The 10999-nt window shown below is 39.6% G+C and overlaps 1 pseudogene; it reads right to left on the reverse strand.

Moving 5' to 3' along the window:
• Positions 1-1615: 1615 nt before the first annotated feature.
• On the reverse strand, positions 1616-2021 carry LOC118854487 (annotated as a pseudogene).
• Positions 2022-10999: the final 8978 nt, after the last annotated feature.

Genomic DNA, 10999 nt, shown 5'->3' on the forward strand with positions numbered 1-10999 from the left:
ATGAAATAAGAGCCCTAGTTCCTTTGTATAGCTGCCTCATGAAAGAGAGGATGTTGGGTAACAGCCATTCTTCCTCCCTTGGGCAATTTTGATTTTATTCTTCCTTTATTTATGTTTTTCTCTTCTGTGCTCCCTTCTATCCCCATTTTCCCCCTCCTCCTCCTCCAGCCTCCACTACAGAGGTTTCTTATATGGCAGAACACTCTTCAGAGTTGTGGCTTTCTTCAGAGCTGTTTATCTCCCTAAAGAAAAGCAAACTAATATGTATACACTTGGCATTATTCATTTTTTATTCCTCTTTGCTTCTGTAACCTTTCATTCCTGTTTTTCTCGGTATGTACTGGACTCTAAAAATGCTCCCTTTTATTTCCAGTGAAGTTCCAATGTTTCCAGAGATTGTACAAAGGACAGGGTAGGAGGACACAACAGGAAACCATCCACTGGGGGTGTTTTCATAAAATTCTCTTTTTTTCTGCATAAGGTTGTATTGTATGACTGAGGATATCTTAATGAAATATGGCCCAAAGAATAGGGAGCTGGAAACAAGAACCTTCCAGTGTTCTTCTTTGCTCTGTTTATTTGACTAGTCACAGGGAAAGAACCCATTTATTATATTCATTTCTCATTATTCTGCTGCAAAATAGGAGAGCTACCCAGGAGAGATGAAACACAGCTTGTGATTTCTAAGCACATGGAGTTGTTTTAAAGACAAGCACTGCAGAAGAAGAATGCTGTAGACAATGTACCAATTATTGAACCAGATCTGTGTTCAGTGTAAGAAAAAACTTCCTAACAAAGGTGGAATTCCTTCCAAAGGTAGAATAGACCATGTTAGGAGGCAGTGAGTTTCTTTACCCTGGAGGTCTTATGATAGAAGTTGGGTGACCATTTTTTGGAATTGAAACAGGATTTTGATTTGGGTCTGGTTTTGGACTAGATATTCTCTGAGGTCCCACCCATATCTAAGATTCTACCATTGAGCTTCTATATGGATCATTTTGTAGAATCAACATGTCTATACTAGTATGTCTGAAAAAGATGGAGGCTACACACCTTTCTCCACCAGAGAAACCAACCTCATTCATTAGGTTTTTCATGGGAATATGTCAGGGTATCACTGAAATCTGCTACCTAACACATTACACATAGTTATATGACTCAGGAAGATGAAAAGTGAATTGAAAAGGCTCATATACATCTTTGGGAAACTGGCTGTCAAAGAAATATGAATTAAACTCCAGGCCCATGTGAAGATTTACAGAGAAATGTTAGTGTCTAACCTTCTTTGTGGTTGCAAAACCAAGATATGTTATCCCAAAAAGCTTCATGGGCAATTTTAACAGCTTCACTCACAACCAATGGTATTTTGGAATGCAGTCAGTTTACCTGAATGAAATAATGCTTGTTGCTATAAAGTTACAAATAAGTGGATGTAGGTGGAGAATGAATGCCTACAGAATGTCAAGTGTTTATTTGCTCTTCCTTCTTTAAGTGCATAGCACACTCAATGTATGGTGGTAAGGAGAGATCATGTGGTTAATTGGATATGTGTATGATGAGCAAGGTATGGGACACTTGTGAGCCCACTGAAAACAGTTTTTTTTTTTTTTGAGAGGGAGTCAACAGTAATGCTTTCTTTCAGGGACACTATTAAAGAAAAAAAATATGGCACCTCGAATATGGCAAATTATTCTGTTGGATTTTGGATCACAATCAGGAAATAATCTTCATCTGGAGCAACCATGATTTCATTTTTCTTCGAGCGAATGCGGAGGAATGTGAGGTCATTCTGGGGGTCAATGTCTCGCACAGTGAGTGCCCCGAGCCTTCAAGATGAAAGCTGTGCATCAAGTTGGCGTACAGCACGGTGGTGGAGTTGTCCATGGTGCTTTTGATTGGAATGCCTTCTGAATTGGCAGCAATGATCCCTTGCACTCCCCTCTGGCTCTGAATTCGTTTTAGGGTTTCTTCTACCTCCGCCATCCCGACAGAAACGACAACACCGCAGCTTCAACAGAGGCGGGGGCTCCCAACCCAGTCTAGAGACGGTTCCCTTCCTGAAAAAACAGTTTTTAAAATGAGAAATTGAAAAGACTGTCCTTCATCTGTGTTTTATTTCCTACCCTCTTGCTTCTATCTAAACCTGTAATACCTTTGCACTCTTATTCATTTGCCCAAATCTTTAAGACTCAATTCAAATACTGCCTCTTTTCTGAATCCTTCCTAAATATTTCTAACTATTCTTGTGATTTCTCTTCCTTTGAACATCCTGTTCTGTTTCTAGTAATAGAATGTTAGGGCTTAAAGAGACTTTGTAGATCATTTAGTCTAGGCCAAGAGTTGGCAAATTCTGTGTGCTCATTGTTTTTATGTGGTCTGAGAGTTAAGAATGGTTTCTACACTTTTAAATAAAGTTGTACACTTGTAAATAAAGTTGCATTTAAATAAAATTGTATTTTAAAGTGTAAAACTTAGCTTACTAGCTGTACAAAAATAGATGGGGCTGGATTTGGCCCCTAGTTCAAACTCGACCTTTATTCCTTTATTCCTCGTCCCTGTATTCCTTGGCATTTTGGCAAATCTTCCCCTATCCCCTATACAATTTAAAAGGAAATAAAGTCTGGAGTTTACCATAAATGTGCACATAAATAAAATAGATTCATTTTTCTACTCTAAAAATATAGCCAACATTTTTAACTTCATTGATTGGAAGTCAATTCAAAATTTCTAAACTATTTCCATAGGATGATGCAGTTATTCACTAAATATTTCCCATATCTCCTTGATAAATGGGAGCCCCCCCCCTTTTTTGTCCAACTCCCTCCTTTTAAAGAGGAGGAAACTGAATAGGAAAGTGACTTCCCTCAAGTCATTCAGGTCAAATAATAGAACTGAGCCCTCCTAATGCATAGAGGAGTCGTGGAAAAACAGGCACACTAATTTGCTGTTGGAGCTGTGAAATGGTGCAACCATTTTGGAAAGAAATTTGGAATTATACAAAGAAATGGGCAAAAATATCCATATTTTTTGATCAATAGGTCCCATTGCTGGGCATATATACCAGTGAAGTCAATGACAAAAAGAGAGGCCCCATATATGCCAAAGTATTTCTAGAAGCACTTTTTGTAGTAGCAAAGAACTGGAAACAAAGTAGATGCCCATTGATCGAGGGAATGGTTAAATGAATTGTGGCATGTGTATGTGCTTTAAGAAATAATGAATATAATCCTTTGACCCAGCAATACCACTTCTAGGGCTGTATGCGAAAGAGATCACACAAGTGGGAAAGGGACCTATATGTACAAAATTTTTTTTTTAATTTTTTTTATTTATTTAGTTTTCAGCATTGATTTTCACAAGAGTTTGAATTACAAATTTTCTCCCCATTTCTACCCTCCCCCCCCACTCCAAGGTGGTGTATATTCTGGTTGCCCTGTTCCCCAGTCAGCCCTCCCTTCTGTCACCCCACTCCCCTCCCGTCCCCTTTTCCCTTCCTTTCTTGTAGGGCAAGATGAATTTCTACACCCCATTGCCTGTGTATCTTATTTTCTAGTTGCATGCAAAACTTTTTTTTTTGTTTTTGAACATCTGTTTTTAAAACTTTGAGTTCCAAATTCTCTCCCCTTTTCCCTTCTCATCCACCCTCCCTAAGAAGTCAAGCAATTCAACATAGGCCACATGTGTATCATTATGTATAACCCTTCCACAATACTCATGTTGTGAAAGACTCACTATATTTTGCTCCTTCCTAACCTATCCCCCTTTATTGAATTTTCTCCCTTGGCCCTGTCCCCTTTCCAAAGTGTTTGTTTTTGATTGCCTCCACCCTCGTCTGCCCTCCCTTCTATCATCCCCTCCCCTTTTTTTAATCTTCCTCCTTTTTTCCTGTGGGGTAAGATACCCAAATGAGTATGTATGGTATTCCCTCTTCAGTTCAAATCTGATGAGAGCAAGATTCACTCATTCCCCCTCACCTGCCTTCTCTTCTCTTCCTACAGAACTGCTTTTTCTTGCCACTTTTATGTGAGATAATTTAGCCCATTCTATCTCTCCCTATCTCCCTCTCTCAATATATTCCTCTCTCATCCCTTAATTTGATTTTATTTCTTTTAGATATCTTCCCTTCATCTTCAACTCACCCTGTGCCCATTCTCTCTCTCCCTCTCTCTATATATACACATACATATATACATACATACACACTCACATATATATACATAAAGATATATACATATATATACATAAAGAGATATATATATATATATACATATATATATATATGCATATTCCCTTCAGCTACCCTATTACTGAGGTCTCATGAATCATACGCATCATCTTTCCATGTAGGAATGTAAACAAAACAGTTCAACTTTAGTAAGTCCCTTGCAATTTCTTTTTTTTGTTCTTTTTCTTGATTACCTTTTCACGCTTCTCTTGATTCTTATGTTTGAAAGTCAAATTTTCTATTCAGCTCCAGTCTTTTCACTGAGAAAGCTTGAAAGTCCTCTATTTTATTAAAAGTCCATATTTTGCATTGGAGCATGATACTCAGTTTTGCTGGGTAGTTGATTCTTGGTTTTAATCCTAGCTCCATTGACCTCCGGAATATTGTATTCCAAGCCCTTCGATCTCTTAATGTAGAAGCTGCTAGATCTGGGGTTATTCTGATTGTGTTTCCACAATACTCAATTTGTTTCTTTCTGGCTGCTTGCAGTATTTTCTCCTTGATCTGGGAGCTCTGGAATTTGGCAACAATATTCCTAGGAGATTTCTTTTTGGGACCTATTTGAGGAGGCGATCGGTGGATTCTTTCAATTTCTATTTTGCCCTGTGGCTCTAGAATATCGGGGCAGTTCTCCTTGATAATTTCTTGAAAGATGATATCTAGGCTCTTTTTTTGATCATGGCTTTCAGGTAGTCCAATAATTTTTAAATTATCTCTCTTGGATCTATTTTCCAGGTCAGTCATTTTTCCAATGAGATGTTTCACATTGTCTTCCACTTTTTCATTCCTTTGGTTCTGTTTTATAAAATCTTGATTTCTCATCAAGTCACTAGCTTCCGCTTGCTCCAATCTAATTTTTAAGGTAGTATTTTCTTCAGTGGACTTTTGGACCTCCTTTTCCATTTGGCTAATTCTGCCTTTCAAGGCATTCTTCTCCTCATTGGCTTTTTGGAGTTCTTTTGCCATTTGAGTTAGTCTATTTCTTAAGGTGTTGTTTTCTTCAGTATATTTTTCAGTATTTTTTTGGGTCTCCTTTAGCAAGTCATTGACTTGTTTTTCATGGTTTTCTCACATCCTTCTCATTTCTCTTTCCAATTTTTCCTCTACTTCTCTAACTTGCTTTTCCAAATCCTTTTTGAGCTCTTCCATGGCCTGAGACCAGTTCATGTTTTTCTTGGAGACTTTTGTTGTAGGCTCTTTGACTTTGTTAACTTCTTCTGGCTGTATCTTTTGGTCTTCTTTGTCACCAAAGAAAGATTCCAGAGTCTGAGACTGAATCTGGGTGCGTTTTCACTGCCTGGCCATATTCCCAGCCAACTAACTTGACCCTTGAGTTTTTCAGTGGGGTATGACTGCTTGTAGAGTTAAGAGAACTATGTTCCAAGCCTGGGGGGATGTGCCAGCTCTGCCACACCAGCACTCCTCCTTCCCCAATAACCCCCAACCCAGACTGGACTTAGATCTTCAGCAGGTTCTTCACTCCTGCTCAGATCTGCCACTTAATTCCTCCCACCAGGTGGGCCTGGGGCCAGAAGCAAGTGCAGCTGTCATTCTGTAGCTGCCCCACCTCCTCTGCCCCTAGGGCAGAAGCCGAACCACAAACTTCTTCCACTCCTGCAGCTTTTCCCACTAACCTTCTCTGTTGTCTTTGGTGTTTGTGGGTTGAGAAGTCTGGTAACTGCTGCAGCTCACTGATTCAGGGCGCTAGGGCCTGCTCCGCCCGGCTCCTGATCTGGTTGGTCCGAGCCGCTCACGCTGGGCTCTGCTCCGCTCAACTCTGCTCCCCTCTGCTCCCAGCTCCGTGCAGGACAGACCTCAACCAGAGACCATCCAGGCTGTCCTGGGCTGGATCCCTGCTTCCCTCTGCTACCTTGTGGGTTCTGCAGTTCTAGAATTGGTTCAGAGCCATTTATATATGTTTTTGGAGGGGCTTGGTGGGGAGCTCACGCTAGTCCCTGCTTTCCAGCCACCATCTTGGCTCCACCCCTCCGAGGTTTTTCTACAAAAATATTTATAGCATCTCTTTTTGTGGTAGCAAAGAATTGGAAAACAAGGGGATGCCCAGCAATTGGGGAATGGCTAAACAATTTGTGGTATATGAATGTAATGGAATACTATTGTGGTATAAGAAATGGGGACCATACAGACTTCATATTAACCTGAAAAGACCTACATGATATGATGCTGAGTGAGGGGAGCAGAACCAGGAGAACATTGTACACCACCACAGACATATTGTTTCTGTGATGACTAACTCTGATAGACTTGCCTCTTCTCAGCAATACAAGATTCTAAGACAACTCCAAAGGACTCATGATGGAAAGAGGTATCTACATCCAGAGAAAGAACTATGGAGTCTGAATGCAGATTGAGGCAAACTATTTGCTCTCTTTTTTTCCTTTTTTCTCTTCTTTTTTGGTTTTGTTTCTTCTTTTTCATGATTCATTCCATTGGTCGTAATTCTTCTTTACAACTTGACTATTGCATAAATAAGTTTAATGAGAAGGTATATGTAGAAGATATATCGGATTCCATGCCGTCTTGGGTGGGGGGAAGTGGAAGGAGGGGAAGAAAATTTAGAACTCAAAAACTTGTGGAACTGAGTGTTGTAAACTAAAAATAAAAAATCTAAAAAAAAAAGAAATAATGAATATAAAGAATACAGAGAACATAAGATGACTTATTGGAACTAATATGGTACAAAGTGAAGTAAGCAGAGGTAAAAGGAAAGCAATTATACCACGACTACAACAATCCAGCAAAGAAATTGAAATTGAATGCTATGAAGTGATAATGAACAACCTTATTCCTCCTACCTCCCAGAGATAAAAGAATGCAACTCCTCACCTTTATTGTGGCTAGTTTTGCTCAACTTTTTGGGTTTTTTCTTTTTAGAGTCGTCTGAGTGACTTAGTAGGAAGAGTTTGGGACTTGGACTTAGGAAGACCTGAGGTCAAATCCTACTTCAGACCTTTAATATCTGTGTGACCCTGGGCAAGCTACTTAACCTCTTCTACCCTCTTTCCTCATCTGTAAACTGGGGACAATAATAGCCCCTATCTTACAGGTTGTAAGGATCCAATGAGGTCACCTGTGCAAAGTGCTTTGTAGGCCTTAAAGTGGTATATAAATGCTAGCTATTTATTATTATAAATATTATTACAGTTATATAAGGAATGGCTGAGTAGATGGGGACACATCAGTGACATAAAAACAAGATATCAATAAAATATTTTTTAAAAAAGGTTTAACTGAGAGTGTCCATATTAACCTATAAATGAGTATCTGTTTATTATTTTTAGTGAAAATAATACATTTTCATCAATTTACCAAAACCAACTTTTAAACAAGATCCAGCTTCAAAGAGTAAAGTGCATCTCATGTAGGATTTCAAGTTGGAAGACACATTAGAGAACATCTAGTACTCTCTCCTCATTTAGCAAATGAAAAAACTGAGGCCCATAGAAACAAGTTGCCTGATATGTTAGTAGCCGAGCCAGGGTTCAAAACCAGGCACGGCGGAGTAATAGATTTGGAGTCAGACATGTGGATTTGAATCCTAACCTTGCTACTTTGGATAGCTTAGTGACATTGGGCAGATTATTTACTCTCTCTGGGCCTCAGTTTCCTCAACTGTAAAATGGGCATTATCATTAGCACCTACCTCAAAGGGTTGTTAAATGGGATAATATTTGTGGAGTGCTTAGCACAATGGCACATAGTAGGTACTCGATAAATGCTTGTGGTTTTTTTCCTCCTTCCTTCTAAGCCTGGACACTTTCAAATATATCCCATTGCCTTCCATGATAAGAATATTGTATCGGACTGGAAAACTGTAGTAGAACATAAGAACTTGCTTTTTCTATGATCATTTCGTGGACTGTGTCTTTATACCCGTGATGCACAAAAATCCAATTGTGTGCCCCCTCTGAGAAGGGCACCAAACTATGCCTTGGGGGTAAAAAGATGGAAAAAATTGACAGTGTCTATCTTAAAGGAGCTTATAATCTTATAAGGGGATAAGACAAAAAACTACAGATTGAATATGGTAAATGTAGATGAAAGCTCAAATAGAATAGCATGAGGAAATTCAAGGAGGGTGGGGCTAATTCTAGAGGCAAATTGCATGCCTCTTCCACAGGAGATACTCAATCACTTTTTATTATTCTTGACGACAACAATGCCTTCCGTAGATACCTGTGGATACTAATGCTGCATTCTTTCACTTAAAGGAATTACCAGATTATAGTGATTGGATTTGGTCAATTTCTCTAATAAAATACAGGTCCATGCCACAAGGTTAAGCATTGGTTTCCTCCCCCCACCCCATCATTTCCCCTAAATGTGAACTATATTTGGCTTTCTTGATGATATCATTCTGACTGGAACATTTATTGTCATATTATTTCTGTCTTTGAAGCTTGTTTCAGGAAATCTGAATTAACTGGAATTTTTTTTTTGTCCCAAGGGAACCCTGCCACCTGCTGGTGAGGTTCATCACTCCATCTCTCATCTTTTCATTTTAGAACCTTTGCTTTTTCTTTGACAGGCTTTCAACAAAGATTTTAGAATCATAGGGTTATAGCACTAGAGTTAAAGGGGATCATCTAATCTAAGGTCATTTATAGATGAGGAAACTGAGACCTAGAGAGGTTAAGCACAAAGTCCTATCAGTAGTGACCATCAGACCTGAGATTTGAACCCAGGCTTCAACTATTCGAGAGACAGCCTTGCAGTGGTGCATAGAATGGGTCTCAGAGTCAGGAAGACTGGATTCTACTCCTTCCTCTAGCTATGTGTCTCTGAGCAAGTCCCTTCCGTCTCTGTGCCCATGATCAGTGCTCCAGCTTTAGGTTGGAGAGCAGGTGTTTATCTAGATGGGTAGAGGGAGTTTCTTCATGTGGAATTTGTTAGGCCAATGAAATCACAGAGCTATTCCAAAATGTCTTTTTTTAAAGAAAATTAGTTATTTAACACATTTAGAAACAATCTTACACATATATTCTTATATGTATGCATGTATGTTTTTGACACATTTTTCTTGGGCCAAGTTTTTAAACTCACCTATAAATTATCAAGGCATGTTGCCATCTCTCAGTACTCTCTGAGACATCCTAATCATTCAAGTTGCAGAAAAGGTACCTACCTGTATTGGTAAAGGGAATTTACTCACCTAGGAGTTTCCTATTTAGAGGTGTTGAAACAGCAGCCTGTGGGTGGCCTGGAACACTCCTGAGTGTGCCAAGATTAAAATTTAACTGGGAAATATTTTACAAAATAGATAAAAATACAATAGGATGTAGAAAATGTTAATATGTAGTTTTCTAAGTCAATGTGCCCCTGCAGAGATCCTTATGCATGGCTTAGTGACCCTTCTTTATATTTGAATTTGACACCACTGCACCGTATCATTGAAATCAGTCTAGTGTCTAGTCCCTATCTCTATCACACCAATTTCGCTTCTAACCTTAACACTTCTCCCACTGAACCTCTCTTAATGTGAGTTCAGATTAAATTTGCAGGTAGGTGTTCCCCAGGTCATGGAAGGAGTTGGAGTCTTTTAAACCTCCTTTTGTTTTACTCAACAATTTAGGGTGGGGATCCCCATAGGCGTATTTTTACATTTTTAAAGCCCCCAGGCAGGACTATACCCAGATTTTCTTCTTGAGCCTCTGGCAAGATTCTATTTCCTAATTCACATCAGCTTGGCCATCATTTAATACTAATAACACTTAGGTCTTCTGGGAACCCAATCTGAGGTTTTACCAATCCCCTAGATGGCTGTGTCCCCCGATCTGCCTTTCTCTCTGCCAGTATTTAGATCATGACAAAGTCCTTACGAGTCATAACTTCCACCCAATCCTTGCTTCTTGTCCCCTCTGAGACAACTCTACCCACTTCTTACCCACATGCTATTAATAACAATAGCTACCATTTATGTAATGCTTTCAGGGTTGCCTAGTGTTTTACATAGAGGCAACTAAATGACCCAGTGATTAGTGCTGGGTTTAGAGTCAGGAAGATCTGAGTTCCAATCCAGCCTCAGAAACTTCCTAGCTGTGTGACCTTGACCAAATAATTTAACCTCTACTGCTGGAGAAGGAATGGCAAACCACTTCAGTATCTTTACCAAGAAAACCCCATGGACAGAGGCCCACAGGGTCACAAAGAGTCAGACATGACTAAACAACATAAGGGCAGTTTGGTGGTGCAGCAGATAGAGTGCTGGTCTTGGAGTTAGAAAGTTCAAAATTCAAGTCTGGTCTTGGGTACTTACTGGTTGTGTGACTCTGCATAAGTCACTTAATTCCTATTTGCCTCAGTGACTCATCTGTAAGATGAGGACACAAGCCACTCCAGTATTTTAGATAAAGTCCATGGGGTCATGTGGAGTCAGACATAACTAAACAACAAAGTGCTTTACATAGTTATCTGATTTGATTTTCTGTCAGAGATAGACACAAAAACATAGTTTATCCTGTCCAATTCATTTTCCTCTCAAGCACACCCTCCCAAATCACACACTGTCTTACACTTATCCTCTCTTTTACCCCCAAAGCATCCTGAGCTCACATGCATTGGCACTTCTTCGTACCTAAGCAGTCAGTCAATCAGTGACCATTCATCAAGCACCATTTGTGCCAGGCACTGTGCTAACCACTGTGGATACAAAAACAGGTAAAAGACAGTCCCTGCCCTCAAGGAGCTCACGGTCTAATGGGGGAGACGACACGCAAATAAATGTTTGCAAAGCTATATACCAGGATCTGACAA

This window comes from Trichosurus vulpecula, chromosome 6, assembly GCF_011100635.1.
Source record: "Trichosurus vulpecula isolate mTriVul1 chromosome 6, mTriVul1.pri, whole genome shotgun sequence".
NCBI classification, from domain to species: domain Eukaryota; kingdom Metazoa; phylum Chordata; class Mammalia; order Diprotodontia; family Phalangeridae; genus Trichosurus; species Trichosurus vulpecula.